Consider the following 16,245-nt stretch of genomic DNA (forward strand, 5'->3'; position numbering starts at 1 on the left):
CAGTTTCCTCATCTATAAAATATGAATAAGCACCCAACTCATAAGACTGTTGTAAAGATAAAATGAGTTACGATATGTGCAGAATTTTATAAAGTCCCTAAGATATGAGCGTTAGTAGTAGTGCTTCTTGTTGTTGGTATGATAAGCTCTTAGGGAGGTTCTCGTTTGTAGCTTTTTGCAGCTTCAGGCTGGTATTTTTACATACGACTTCCCTTCTCTGCCTTTTCTGGATCAATACTCCATTGTTACTCTGGCATCTTTTCTTCCATTTCTGCCAATCCAGATCAGTAACAACTGGCTGGACCACCTCCTTTGCTCTACCATTTCTGGGAACTAGTTCACCAAAATTTAGGTGAGGGCTGGACAAGAGAAACTCATTCCTAACTTGAACTCCTCTTGCTTTCCCAAACCTGAGGCATTGCTCTTCTATGGCAACCACTCCAAGGAGAGTCTGTTTGAAGCATCCATCCATCTATTCATTGATCCATTTATTCCATTTGTTCTATGGCCACTTTTTTTTTTTTTTTTTTTTTTTTTGTTGTGTTCTTCCTTTCCCCCCGCTGGGGGACAGTGGTGCAATCTTGGTTCCCTGCAAGCTCCCCCCCCCAGGTTCCCGCCATTCTCCTGCCTCAGCCTCCCAAGTAGCTAGGACTACAGGCACCCGCCACAACACCCAGCTAATTTTTTTGTATTTTTAACAGAGGCGGGGTTTCACCGTGTTAGCCAGGATGGTCTCTATCTCCTGACTTCATGATCCGCCCACCTCAGCCTCCCAAAGTGCTGGAATTACAGGCATGAGCCACCCGCACCCGGCCTCTACAGCCACTTTTAAACATCTGTCAAGTACTGTGAGAAGTACTAGCTCTAAAAAGAAAAATGTTCAGTTCTTGTGCTCAAGGAGGTCAAAGTCACAGGCAGTGACAATTCTGGTATATTAAGTGTTGTTATGAATGCAGGTGTGGGGTACTTTAAATGCACAAGGGAGGTACCTGACCTAGTGCTGAGTGTGAGGGGTTAATGATGCTCTGTGCTGGGTTCTGGAAGATTAAAAGGACTTGGTCAGGTGAAATGAAGAAAGGACATTCCAAGCTGTGAAAGCAGCATCTGCGAAGGCCTAGAGAGGAAGAGAGCAGGCTCAGAGCTTGGCGGGGATTCAGTGCCTGCCCCCACACCCCCAGGAAGGAGAGGGAACATAGCTTGGGGAAGGGGAAGGGGTGATCCAGGAAAGTATGGGGGCTGCTCTCTAGCTTTTCCATTGGTGGTCTGGATCTGGCATATTTATTCTACAGTCTCTTACTCTCTAATATTCCATCTCAAATAGTGTCCATAAAAGGGAGTTAGTTTTAGTAATTTTCACATGACCTATATGAAGCTGGAAGGATTCATTATGTGTTCCATGGTGTTATTAATATGTTTCCCGACTTCTGGTCAAATAATAGATTGAACACATATGTTTAAGCCAGATACCTTGTAGAAATATCAATAAAATGAGAACAGAAGAGGGACAGAAGAGGGAAAATAGGTATACACTTGTAAAGTCAATCATTATAGGAGAGGAGACAATAGCAGATGAGAAATACCAATATATTTTTGGAATATTAAAATGAGATGAAACAGCTAGAGACTGAAAGGTGTCTTTGATTCGGTTCCCAGTGAAACAGACCTGGAGATGGAAATCTGATGCTGGAAGTTTACTGGGCAGAGCTCTTGGGTACGACACCTGTCGGGGAGTGAAAGAAGCAGGACTGAGCAGAGATAGGTGGAGCTGAGATGGAGTCACAGCACAGTCACAGAAGATCTCATAGGAAGCCCTTCAGAGTGGTCCCAAATTGAGGCAAGGGGTTCAGGCCCTGGGATAACTTTGGGTATGGCAGTTCCCATCATCCATAGCCAATTCCTAGGAATGTCATCAGCCAACACTCCTAGCAGCTGAGAAATGAGACCTCCATCAAAAGGGGGCCATCTGAGTGGTACACCCAAACATTCTTAAAAGAGAATTCAAAGGAGAAGCAAGCCCATTCACACCACAGAACACTGGAAAGGCTCAGGAATTGGGGAAGCAGAAGCTTCTAAGGACAAAAGGAGACATGGGTCTGAAACAGGAATATTGAGAGGTACCCATCTCTCCCCAACCCTGCCAAGGGACCGAAGGTTTACTGTGGAGTAAACTTTAACCAGAGAGGTTTCAGACCCAAAACACCGGACGTAGCAAAGAGGTCCAGGGGAGGCAACTGAAAACAGAAAAACAGTGGAAAAAGTCTTCCAAAAACAGGCAATTCCACGTTCTGAATGGGGAGACTTCAGCCGTTTTCCTGATCAGCTCAAAGAACCCAGCAGTCAGGCCTACAGAGCCTGGGCAGAAGTCTGAAGAATTCTTCTCTAAGAAGACTGGCCAGTGGCGTAGAAAAGCCCTAATGATACTGAGATTTGGGTATTCTCAAATGGAAAAACCCAGCCAGCCACTTGATCTCTGTAATGAAGATTAACCAGGCAACAAACCCCACCCATGGTCACGTAGCTTTTAATCAGCTTCTCAATACCTCACTCTCAAATATGGTCAGAGGTCAATGATGATACTCATATACTTGAGGAAAACCTCAACGTGAAAGAGTGATCAAAACAGGTAGGTGTCAAAAAGAACTCAGAGGAAACAGACACAAGGCAGGAAGCAAAACAAACAAACAACAACAACAAAAACCCCACAACAATCTTCAATGTCCTCAAAGAGGTAACAAATGTTGTTACATTATTGAAATAAGAACTGGATGCTATAAAAAGGAACAGAATAGAAAGCTAGCAAATTATTTCTCATTCATTTAAGTCCAATCAGTAGAAAAAGATAGTAGAGTGGGGTAGGACACCACAAAGTTGTTAGGAGCTCCACTGACAAAGACCCTGCCATCTTTAACATGTAGCTTTCAAGAATCATTTCTGTTCACATTCCATTAGCTACAACTGACATAGTCTAGCTTTGTACTCAGGAAGAAGGATCTGTTTTGGTGAACACAGTAGCATCAACCACAAGAAGGGTTGGAGGATAAAATCAAGGAAATCTTGCAGCAGGCCTAGAAGTCAGCTAGTCAGATTGAAGCAGAAAGATGAAAAGCTTCAGGAGAGAATGTCTCTAGGAAAAAAAAAAATGGAACTGAAAGAATATCAGATGAAGCATGGTGGCTCATGCCTGTAATCCCAGCACTTTGGGTGGCCCAGGTGGGAGGATTGCTTGAGCCCAGGAGTTTGAGACCAGCCTGGGTAACATGGCAAGACCCTGTATCTACAAAAAATACAAAAATTAGCCAAGTAGTACCAGTTGCTTGGCAGGCTGATCTCTTGAGCCCAGGAGGTAGAGGCTGCAGTGAGCCATGATCGCACCACTGCACTCCAGCCTGGCTGACAGAGTGAGACCCTTTCTAAGGAAAAAAACAAGAATATCAGATGTTTAACTAAAAAAGGAAGCTGATTCAGAGTTTTAAAAGGCTTTTGTGAGCGCAGAAAGAAATCATGACAGTCAATAAAAAATGAACAAAGGGAGGAAATTATTACTTACAGAAAGAACAACAGTAATAGAAGAAAATGTAATCACCTAACACTGATGAGACTAAATAACAAGATGAAAACTAAACGATAATTTAACAAAAAATTGTAAAATATCTATTTTGGAAGGATGAAGTTGGATGAGGGATAGGTAGTGAGAAAATAGCGCTAAATCTTCTTCTTCCACAAAGAAAGTCATGAGGGAACATATGAGAAGTATTGATCTGAGAAATAGCAGGATAGCCCTATTGGTTAGAAATATGGAGATAAACACAATATAAAGTAGCAGAAGTAGCAGAAAACGCTAAAGAGGAAGATAAAAGAGGTGGGAAGGAATAGGCAGGAGGCTTCTGTTGTTGCAGTTTGTAGATGTTGTAATATTATCTGGCTTTTAATACTCTGAATATTGTATTACTTCAAAAATAATGACATAAAACGTTTATGGATAGGACCATCTTCAGACATGACTGGATCCAAGAACTCATATGAAGTCATCAGGACTTGACTCTCTAGGCTTTGCTTTTGTAATATTGTGAAATATATTTTTGCTTATTGTCCTGTTGCTGACATAAAGCTCCGCAAATCCTTGGAATCCCCTGAGTGATGAGTTTCTTTTGTAAGTTAATGAGATGACTGGTAGCTGGGGCTCCCAGGTAGCCTCAGAATGGAGGCTGGTTGCCAGAGAAACCAGCCACGTGATCAGGGGGTGGAACTTTCTACCCCACACCTCCCGACCTCTGGGGAGTGGGGAGGGACTGAAGGTTGAGTTGACAAACCAGTGACCGATACTTTAATCACAATTGAATCATTATATGTAATGAAGCTTACATATAAACCCCAAAGGACTGAGTTCTGGGAACTTGCAGATAGCTGAACACATGGAGGTACTTGGAGGGTAAGGCACCCAGAGAAGACATGAAAGCTCCAGGCTCCCTCCCACTTTCCTTGCCTTGTGCATCTCTTCACCTGGCTGTTCATCTGTATCCTTTATAATATCCTTTATAATAATAAATGGCTCAATGTAAGTAAAATGTTTCCCTGAGTTCTGTGAGCCACTTAGCAAATTAACGGAACCCAAGGAAGGGGTTGGGAAAACCCAAGTTTATAGCTGGTTGGTCAGAAACCCTGGTCACATCCTACACTTGCAACTGGCATCTGAAGTGGGGGCAGTGTTATGGGACTGAGCCCTCAACTTGTGGGATCTCTTGCTATCTTCAGGAAGACACTGTGAGAATAGAATAGAATTTGATCTGAAGACACTCAGCTTTTCTCCACCAGAGAATCATCTGCAGAATTGCTTGGTGTGTGGGGGAAGGCCACCCCCACATCTGGTGTGTGAAGTATAATACTGAGTGACTGTGTGAGAGTAGAGGGTAGGAAAAACACTTTAGTTTGTCCTATATCCCTACAGCTTTCCTTGTATTGGTTTTCTTCTCAATCAGGCCCTCTCATAGCAGCACAGCAGCTCCTGGCCTATGCGTTCTTAAAGCTATTAGTACTAGCAGAAAGGAATGTCGCTTTCCTGATCATTCCGACCAAAGTCCAAGGATTGAATTCTATAGTAGTTGACTGGGGTGGTGGGGGCGGGTCCAAGGGTTGAATTCTACAGTAGTTGACCAGGGTGGTGGAGGCAGTGTGGCCCAGCATCCACAAAACAAAGGGCCTGAGAGTCAGGGATGAATGGCTACCTGGCGAGTGCTGACAGTAGAAGAAAAGGACCCAGAAAGCAGGCAGACAAAACTAACTGAGTCCATCACAAAAGTCAATGGGTGGAGCAGGCTGCAAAACATCAGGTCCCTATCCTGCTTAGACCCTGCTGGATTTAGAGGTTTATCTGCATCTCCATGACCTTCCAAGCAAACAAGATTATCTCAATACACTCTCCATGTGACTCTTTAATGTGAACTGTTTTTTAAAAATATGTATTGTTGGGATAAGTAGAAAATTGTGATTATTAGTAAAAGTGACCTTTGGAAATGTTCATTAATTATGTGTATTTTTTCTTATGAATCATCTGTCTATGCTCTTTGCCTATACCATATTATTAATAAATATATTAGGTATCTCAATACTTTTAATAAATTGTGCAAAGTCTAAAAATATTTCAACATCTAAAAAAAATTTCATAGACTCTTGTACAGGTCTTTGGAGATTATCTAGTAGCGTGACTCTCATTTTACAAAAAATCAAACAAAAGAACCGAGAAGGGAAGTGTCAAGCCAACTCAACGGATGAAGAAATAGAAAATCCAGTTGGATCCTCCACCAGTTAGATGGTGCTGCTTCTTCAATTACTTCTAAATTTCGTCCCCTCAAAGCCACATTTCCTACTCAATCGCCATATCCAGGAATTACAGAGAGCCACCTTCATTTTCCCACAGTCTGAAGCATTTTTTTAAAGACTCAGGGTAAATAGTGGAGAGGATTTTAAACTATCTTGAAGCCCCTTGTGATTTCACGCTGTAATTTTTTTTGGCGGGGGGTTGGAATCTTTTTTACTTTTATACACATGACAAGATTTTACATCAAGAATAGTCAGTTAAATAGTACAAATTTACATACATGAGAAATGTTAAAAAAATTCAACTAAAAAACCTATGTCTTCCTGTGACCCCTAATCCCACATTTTAGGAGCATCCAAAACAAGTCTCTCCCAAAAGAAATGACTTAAATTTCACATTCCCTCTCCACAAAGGATACAAACAGTGAGAGTATAATATACAATTCATCTTTTTCAGCTGTAGATTCCTTTGCTGTTTCTTGTTCTTCTTCATCTGTTCCTACATCTATTTCTTTGTCTTCATCTTGCTCTGTGTCTTCTGTTGTGTCTTCAGTTTCTTCTTCGGGTTCTTCTTCCATCTTTGCATCAGGGTCAATGTTCAAACTTAGGGAAGCATTCTTTCTATTCTATCTCCGTATGTTTTAGTGTCCTGTAAAAGATATCCTGACTGAAGCATTGCTGTTTCACACAAAACCACAGCAAGATCCAAGACTATTTTATCATCTTCACCTTTCCTTAATTCATCGAAGCATGTCTCTGATCAGCGGGTGTCTAGGATTAATTTCAAATGTTTTCTTCTGACTCGCATAGTAATTTGTGGAGCTGTCCTTGTTCGTTTGATATGCTTGTGCTTTCATGATTCTGTCCATGTTGCCAGACAGTCCGTACTGACTGGCCACCAAAGCACACGGAGATTCTGTCAGGTGCTGAGACAACACAGCCTTCTCAATTTTGTCCTTAAGGGCTTTATCTTTCATCCAATTGAGCAGAGGCTCAAATTCTTTCTCAACTGCTTCACAACTCTTCTTAGTTTTCTCACTTTCATGAATCTTCACTCCTTCCTTGACAACATTCTGGAACCTCTTCCCATCAAATTTGGGAAGGGTCTGACTGCAGTATTCAACCACAGGTTCTGTGAGGTAAATAACTTCATAGCCCCTTTTCAGAAGTCGCTAAACAAATAGAGAAGATTCAGCCTCTTTTCTGCTGGACCCAGCCATGAAGTAGATTTTGTCTTGTTTTCTCTTCATTCTTTCCACATACTGGTCTAGGGTAGTAATGTCAGTTGGATGATGAGAAGACTGGAACATAAGAAGTTTAGCAAGACATGTTTGATTTGAGTGGTCTTCAGTCACACCAAGCTTGATGTTGGTACCAATTTCTTTCCAAAAATATCATTGTATTTCTCATCAGCAATCTTCTTGATCATGTCCAGAGTTTTACAAACAAGCTTCTTTCTAATCACCTTAAGCAGTTTATGTTGCTAAAGAGTCTCAAGAGAAACATTCAAGGGGAGATCATCTGAGTCCACCACACCCTTGACAAAATTAAGGTACTTAGACATCATATCATGGAAGTCATTTGTGATGAATACACGGAGCACATAGAGCTTAATGTAATCACTCTTTTTAGATCCATATTTGTCAAATAGACCACGTGGAGCAGATGTGGGTACAAATAAAACTGATTTGAAGGTAACTTCCCCTTCAGCGGTAAAGTGAATATAAGCCATGGGGTCATCACTTTCCTTTGAAAACGATTTGTAAAAAGCTTTGTATTCATCTTCTATTTTTTTTTTTTTTTTTTTTTTTACTTCTTTTGATAGTCTCTGCCATATTGGTGTGATATCAGTCATAAGTTCCCAGTCCCAGACAGATTTTTCAACTTTTTAAATCTTTGGTCTCTTTTCTTCTTTTTCTTCCTCTACTGCAGCTTCATCATCAGATTCTTCTTTGTCTTCTTTTGCTACTTCTTCTTCCTCCATGGGCTCATCAACAGTTTCAGCCTTGCTCCAGCCGCATGGTCTGCCCAACTCAGGCTGTAATTTTAATTTCCCCATTAGCACCTTGCAAATCTCCATTCCAGATAGCACAGTATTCGGCTGCATTTTGCCATTTACATGACACAAGTTATAGCCAAAAAAGGTTAGTGTAGTGTTGTATCCCTGTTAAGGAATAAGAACTAAATGTGGAGACCAAGCTGCGGAATTTTGTAGGAGGAGGGGTAGAAAGGGTGGAGCAACCATTTCAATATTGGCTTCAGCGCCTCTTTGCTTTGAAATCCTGGATCCTCATAAAGTTTCTGACCACAGAAGAGACTGAAAATACCCTGATTGGGAGGAGGCATTCTGTGCTCCTCCCACCATTGCTACTCAGCATCAGTGATGCAGTGAGGGTGTGGGTCAGTATTAGTCCATTTTCACGCTGCTGGTAAAGACATACCCGAGACTGGGAAGAAAAAGAGAGTTTTGTCTCTTTGTTTGTTCGTTTTTGAGACAGAGTCTCACTCTGTCACCAGGCTGGAGTGCAGTGGTGTGACCTCGGCTCACTGCATCTTCTGCCTCCTGGATTCAAGCAATTCTCCTGCCTCAGCCTGCTGAGTAGTTAGGATTACAGGCATCCACCACCACACCCAGCTAATTTTTGTATTTTTAGTAGAGACGGGGTTTCACCATGTTGGCCAGAATGGTCTCGATCTCTTGACCTTGTGATCCGCCCACCTCGGCCTCCCAAAGTGCTGGGATTACAGGGGTGAGCCACCGCGCATGGCCGAAAAAGGGCTTTTATTAGACTTACAGTTCCACATAGCTGAGGAGGCCTCAGAATCATGGTGGGAGGTGAAAGGCACTTCTTACAGGGCAGTGGCAAGAGAAAATGAGGAAGATGCAAAAGCAGAAACCCCTGATAAAACCATCAGATCTCATGAGACTGATTCACTACCAGGAGAACAGTAAGGAGGAAACTGCCCCCATAATTAAAATTATCTCCCACCATGTCCCTCCAACAACATGTGGGAATTATGGGAGTACAATTCAAGATGAGATTTGGGTGGGGACACAGAGCCAAACCATCTCATTGTACCCCTGGCCCCTTCAAATCTCATGACCTCACATTTCAAAACCAATCGTACTTTCCCAACAATCCCCCAAAGTCTTTTTTTTTTGTTTGTTTTTGAGACGGAGTCTCGCTGTGTCGCCCAGGCTGGAGTGCAGTGGCCAGATTTCAGCTCACTGCAAGCTCCGCCTCCCGGGTTCACGCCATTCTCCTGCCTCAGCCTCCCGAGTAGCTGGGACTACAGGTGCCCGCCACCTCACCTGGCTAGTTTTTTTGTATCTTTTAGTAGAGACGGGGTTTCACTGTTTTAGCCAAGATGGTCTCGATCTCCTGACTTCCTGATCCGCCCGTCTCAGCTTCCCAAAGTGCTGGGATTACAGGCTTGAGCCACCGCGCCCGGCCGGCCAGTCCCCCAAAGTCTTAACCAATTCAGCATTAACCCAAAAGTCCACAGTCCAAAGTCTTATCTGAGACAAGGCAAGTCCTTTCTGCCTATGAGCCTGTAGAAAAATATGGGAGTACAATTCAAGATGAGATTTGGGTGGGGACACAAAGCCAAACCATATCAAGGTCCCTGCAGATGTGATTTGTAGAAGAGTAACTGGAGGGTTTAGAGTTTCAAAATGTCAACAGATCTTGAGAGAACGTGATTTTCCCTCACTGAGGAAATCTCTTTGTCCAGAGTAAACTTAAGCAATGGTGTTTCGTTGACTCTAAGTTTCAAGACTAATCAAGTATCTCCTGTAGTGTGGAAGGCTGACTGCTGAACTCTGTATTTTTATCTGTTAACTGAGTGTTTCCTTTTTCCTTGACAGTGTGTACCACTCAAGTGATTACAGGTCAGACAGTTGTCTCAATTAAGCTGCTGGCAAGACAAGAGTAGAATTATTTGAAGTGTCGTCAGTAAAGAGGTTTAGCATTATTGAGACATGGCTCTAGAGCTTCAATGAACAAAACTTCAATAATAACAGCAGGAGGGCAGTGTTAAAGCTAATAAAAATAGGTAGAGCACTTAGTATGCATCAGACAGTTTATGAAAGCTTTGCAAGCATTATCTCACTTAATTTCCACAACAATCCATGAGAAGGCACCATTATGCTCACTTCACAGATGAAGAGAATGAGGCTCAGAGTGGTAAAGTTGCTTGCCCAAAGTCATATGGTAAACTTCTTGGGACCAGAGCAAGCAATCTGACTCCAGGATCCTGGGATCCTAAGCTCTCTCTGTACAAACGCCATGACTACTCTGGAGGTTGTAGCCTCTGCTCCTGAAATAGTAGCTGCTCAAAAAATATGAGCCAATTGAATGAATAGATGCTCTGTATTAGGCTGTTCTTGCAGTGCTATAAAGAAACACCTGGCTAGGCACGGTGGCTCAGGCCTGTAATCCTGGCACTTTGGGAGGCTGAGGTGGGCAGATCATGAGGTCAAGAGATCAAGATCATCCTGGCCAACATGGTGAAACCCCGTCTCTATTAAAAATACAAAAATTAGCTAGGCACGATGGCACGTGCCTGTAGTCCCAGCTACTCAGGAGGCTACTGAGGCAGGAGAATCGCTTGAACCAGGGAGTCAGAAGTTGCAGTGAGCTGAGATGGTGCCATTGCACTCCAGCCTGGTGACAGAGTGAGACTCTGTCTCAAACAAACAAACAAACAAACAACAACAAAACACCTGAGACTGGATAACTTATAGAGAAAAGAGGTTTAACTGGCTCACGGCTCTGTATGCCTTACAGGAAGCATGGTGCTGGCATCTGCTTAGTTTCTGGGGAGGCCTCTAGAAGGATGCAATCATGGAGGAAGGCGAAGAGGAGGCAGGCACATCACATGGCCAGAGCAGGAGCAAGACAGTGAGGTGCCACACACTTTTAAACAGCCGGATCTCATGAGAAGTCACTCGCTATTTCAAGGACAGCACCAAGGGGCTGGTGCTAAACTATTCATGAGAAATCGACTCCCAGGATCCAATCACCTGCCACCAGGCCCCACCTCCAATACTGGGGATTACAATTCAACATGAGATTTGGGTGGAGATAAACATACAAACGATATCATGCTCCATGGTGCTGAGGCCTGGGTCAGAGTAATGTGGCTGTGTGTTCTGCAAGCCTAAAGGGAGACCTGAGAGCTACATTAAGATGGCCTTTCAAACTTCTCAGAACTTTGTTTGAATTTAGAACCTTTTGAATAATTGTCACAGTAATGCCTCATCTTTGTTTTAGCAGTATTTAAGAGGCCGAGGCGGGAGGATCACAAGGTCAGGAGTTCGAGAACAGCCTGGCCAATATGGTGAAACCCCGTCTCTACTAAAAATACGAAAAAAATTAGCCGGGCATGGTGGTGCACACCTGTAATTCCAGCTACTCAGGAGGCTGAGGCAGGAGAATTGCTTGAACCTGGGAGGCAGAGGTTGCAGTGGGCTGAGATCATGCCACTGCACTCCAGGCTGGGTAACAGAGGGAGACTCCATCTCAAAAAAAAATAGTGGTAATTATTATGTTTACCACTGTTATTTTTTAAGAGGGGAAAAATGGTAATTCCTGAATATGCAGTGAAAGGGGTTGGTTAAATAAATTATGAAAATACATATGACAGAATACTTAGCCATTAAAAATCCAGTTGTATAAGAATACCACAGGACATAAAAACACATTTTTGATATATTGTCCAGGGGGAAAGGTAGGTTACAAAACAGAGTATTGCCAGGCGCAGTGGCTCACGCCTGTAATCCCAGCACTTTGGGAGGCCGAGATGCGGATCACCTGAGGTTGGGAGTTCGAGACCAGCCTGACCAACATGGAGAAACCACGTCTCTACTGAAAAATACAAAATTAGCCGGGCGTGGTGGCACATGCCTGTAATCCTAGCTACTTGGAGGCTGAGGTAGGAGAATTGCTTGAACCTGGGAGGCGGATGTTGCAGTGAACTGAGATTGCGCCATTGCACTCCAGCCTGGGCAACAAGAGCGAAACTCCATCTCAAAAAAAACTAAACTAAAATAAAAAATAAATAAAAATAGAGTATTATCCCAATAATGTACATACATTTATGCATACAAAAATATCTGGAAGAAGATACATTAATACATTAACCATAGTTATTTCCATGTGATAAGAGTGTAAGTAGTTTTAATTTTCTTGTTTGTGATTAAATTTTTTTTCAAATTTTCTACAATAACTATATATACATTTTCTAATCAGAAAAAGCACTAATGTGATTTTTCTCTTTTTTTTGAGACAGAGTTTCACTCTTGTTGCCCAGGCTGGAGTGCAATGGTGCAATTTCGGCTCACCTCAACCTCCGCCTCCTGGGTCAAGTGATTCTCCTACCTCAGCCTCCTGAGTAGCTGGGATTACAGGCATGTACCACCATGCCTGGGTAATTTTGTGTTTTTAGTGGAGACAGGGTTTCTCCATGTTGGTCAGGCTGGTCTCGAACTCCCGACCTTAGGTGATCTGCCCATCTTGACCTCTCAAAGTACTGGGATTACAGGCATGAGCCACTGTGCCCGGCCTTATATTGTGATTTTTAAAAGGAGTGATAATCAAATTTTGATCTTCACTTTAAAATTAAGATGTGTGTCTAGACACAGTGGCTCATGCCTATAATCCCAGCACTTGGGGAGGCCGAGGCAGGAGGATCACCTGAGATCAGGAGTTTGAGATCAGCCTGGCCAACATGGTAAAACCCCATCTGTACTAAAAATACAAAAATTAGCTGGGCGTGGTGGTGCACGCTTATAATCCCAGCTACTTGGAAGGCTGAGGCAGGTGAATTGCTTAAACTCAGGAGGTGGAGGCTGTCGTGAGCTGAGATGAGGCCACTGCACTCCAGCCTGTGTGACAGAGACTTGGTCTCAAAAAAAAAAAAAAATTAAATTTAATTAAGATACGAAGTTGCAACTTAATGAAAGACCCAATATAACTGGTAAAAACATGACTCGCCAAAATATAAAGTTAAAAAAAATTACACTACAGGGAAGAGAGAGTTTTCCTAGCCCAACGCTCAAATCCCTTTCTGTGCTGACCCTTATCATCACTATGTCACCCTAACATAAGCCATCTTATGAATCTTCAATTCTTACCTTCTTCTCCCTCACTCCTCCTCCCTCAACCTGCTCATACACCTCCCCTCAAGGGCCTCTTCACCGCCATCCCCAGGCCTGGCTTTAAGGGCTGACCTCCACACAGAAGAGGCCTGATTCCACAGCAGCCCACACCAGCCCTGACCTCTCAGAACTCTGAGGTCCTGGGAAAGGGAGCCTGACTCTGACCCTCCTTGAGAGAAGGAAGTGGCAGTGAGATGCCCTCACCAGGTCTGCTCCCAGCCTGCCTTATCCCTGGTACAGAGGCTGGGGTTTCCTGCCCGGAAGCACTAGGCCTGAACACAATGGGGGTTATCAGTCACCATCGGGGGATTAGGACCACGGGAGCCCTCCACTTAATGGTCAGGTTTCCAGGCCTTTCCTGCATGAATCTTTACTTCCGTGGAAGCTCTTGTTTTGGTCTTTTCCAAGACGGAAGCCCTTCCCCCCGCTTCCCACCCCTCTTTCACCCTGGGTCAGTACCCTTTCACTTCCCAGCCTGTTCTCCTTTGGGTCTAAGTCAACTTAAATTGATAGTGATAAGAGCCTGGGTAAGGAAAGTGTTTCTGCTCTTTCTAGACCTTTTTTTTTCTTTTTAAATTATAGGTAAAATAGATGCATTAATTTAATTGGCTTCTATGATGAGATGAATAATTTCATCAACTGAACAAATTAATAAATGATACCTGAATTGAGATTTAAGTTCTTAATCTAATACTTGGCTTATTTAGCAGCCCTTAATAGAGGGTCTTTCCATATTAAAAAGTAGAGATATTAATAATTAATTTATAAGAAAAAGTTTTTTAAAAAGCGTAACTTACCACGTTGTAAGCTTTAATAATAAAAACGGCAGAGTTGCTTTTAAAACCTATCTTGGAAAATAAGAACTACCACTTACTGAATGCTTATATGTATCAAGTAGCTTACTCATATTAGCTCATTCAGCCCGAAGGATCACTTATTTTATGAATGACAAAACTGGCCCCCTGAGAGGTTGAATAACTCACTGAGATCACCGGGTATGTAAATGTCAGGGCTGAGTTTTGAACCCAGCCTGTGTAACCTCAAAGTCTTTAGACCTTACATTATACTACTGCCTCTCAAAGTAGCTGAAACCACTTACATCTACCAACATTCCCCAGTATTAGTGTAGGTATTAGACATGGGTTTACGTTTGAAAGCTTGTCTCCCTCCCTCACTAATTCCAAGCACAACTTCTCAAAACTCACCACCGTTACCCAAGGACTTGAGCAGCTGTAAACTCAGAAAAGATGAAAAGATAACGGTGTTGGTTTTCACGACCCCCATTAATTCAAAAGAAAAACTACACTAAGCCACAAAGAAAGTGTTAACAAGGTAAACAAAAGTATGATTTTTCTAATGCATGTATCTGTGTATGTGATGATATATAGGATATAATACGAGATACTTTTCAAACAATTTTGAGAGTATCCCTCCCTGCCTTCCTGGACCTTAAGCACATGCTTATCTGCCTATTGGGTAATTGAGTATTGCCAACTCCCACTTCCTGAATTGGATGTGGGAAAAGAGAAAGCAAGGAAAAGGAAAAGAAGGGACCAGGAGTGGTGGCATATGCCTGTAGTCCTAGCTACTCGGGAGGCTGAGATGGGAGGATCCCTTGAGGCCAGGAGTTCAAGGCTGCAGTGAGCTATGAACACACCACCGTATTCCAGCCTGGGAAACAGAGCAAGACTCCGTCTCTATTTAAAAAAAAAAAAAAAAAACAGGGGGAAAGAAGGAAGAAAAGGACATCTACTCAGAAGTGGAGGTGGTGGTGGTAGGGATTAACATTTGTGAACTCCTGCAGGCTTCACGCTGACCTTTCCTGCAGGAGGGTGAGATCCTGAAGGGAGAGAGCCCCTGATTGAGGGTAAAGGGCATCCAGGGTCTGGGGGCACAGCCCTGCCTCCTAGTGATAGGCCTGCTCTGACTCAGCCCGGGAGGACAGCCAGACCTGCACCTCCCTGTTTCCACTGATTCCACTGGGACCCATTGCAGAATGACTCATATGAGCTCTGCTGCCCTGCGAAGCCTGAGGGATGTCAGTGCCTGCTCTGGGCAAACACCCCAACAGTCAATTTAAGTTATTTAGTTAATTTTTATGACATCCAGTCAGGCTGCCTGAGGGGTGAACCTCTGAGATCATGATGACACATGTGGCTGTGGCTCCTGGGATCTCTGCAGTTTCTGTGGTTTCCATGGGTCTTCGGTCCCATGTAGGGCCACGGGCTGTGCTTTGAGGAACGCCATCCAGAATGTGGTCCATGTGAGAACATGTGAGGGAGGACAGCGGGCACTTTTCAGGGAAGGATGGAGGCTGTGCAGTCAGAGGAGCCACCTTGCCACGCCCCTTGGGTGAGGTGACCTCATGCAGTGGATGCCTCTGTGGCCTCCATATGAAAGACGCAACTGTGGGTTCCTTTGGGGTGCTGGGAGAGCCATTTACCTTGGGGAAGCTTGGAGGTTTTCCAGAAGAATCCAAATGTATCTACTAAGAGCACTGAAATTTCCTGGAGGGTTCTGACGTTGGTTGGGGAGTCTTCTTCCCACGCCTTGGATAATCTGTTCAAGGGTTTGTGAAGTTTGTGGCCTAGAAGCCCTGGGGTGATTCTCTGTGTATTGGGAAGGTACTGCTATTCAGCGAGCCCTCAAAGGTCTTATAGCCTGGACAAGGGAAAGAACCATGATGAGGAGATTTGGCTTTCTCTGCTGGGACTGCTCCAAGAGCGAGAAGCAGAAAGGTGGGGTGGGATGCTTAATGGTATTGACTCACTCAGGCCTAAGGCCCAAGGGTGACTGGGAAGTGAGATCTATGGAAGGGGCTTTTTCACAGTTACTGACACCACCAAAACTCATGCTTTCCTCCTTTATTGCAACCAGTCCTGTCTCCTAGCACCCCTTTGGGAGGCAGCCCAACACCAACTTCCCCTACCTGGGGTGAGAGTAGGGCGTATCCTCCCTGGGTCAGCAGGCTCAGTCCAGTTACCATCTCAAAGTTCAACCCATCCATCATTCAATACTAGGCCAAGTTCTTCCTGCTGAGAAGGAAGTCACCTTTGCTGCATCCTATGGCCTCCCTGCTGGAATGCCCACTTGCTCTAGGCAGCAAGTACGGGTTGCTGTTTCTGACAATCAGTTATTGAGTTCTTTGGTTCCTTGTTCCCAGATCTCAATTCAGTAAGTTTCCAGATGTGACCTACAATACAGCAGGAAAAAATGGCTTGGAAGACAAAGGAGGTCCATTCTCTCTTCTCTAGGATAAAGGATGATTT

At 43.6% G+C, this 16,245-nt stretch overlaps 1 pseudogene; it reads right to left on the reverse strand.

The window, feature by feature from the left end:
* Positions 1-6,554: 6,554 nt before the first annotated feature.
* LOC111555174 lies at positions 6,555-15,983 on the reverse strand (annotated as a pseudogene).
* Positions 15,984-16,245: the final 262 nt, after the last annotated feature.

This window comes from Piliocolobus tephrosceles, chromosome 1, assembly GCF_002776525.5.
Source record: "Piliocolobus tephrosceles isolate RC106 chromosome 1, ASM277652v3, whole genome shotgun sequence".
Lineage (NCBI taxonomy): Eukaryota > Metazoa > Chordata > Mammalia > Primates > Cercopithecidae > Piliocolobus > Piliocolobus tephrosceles.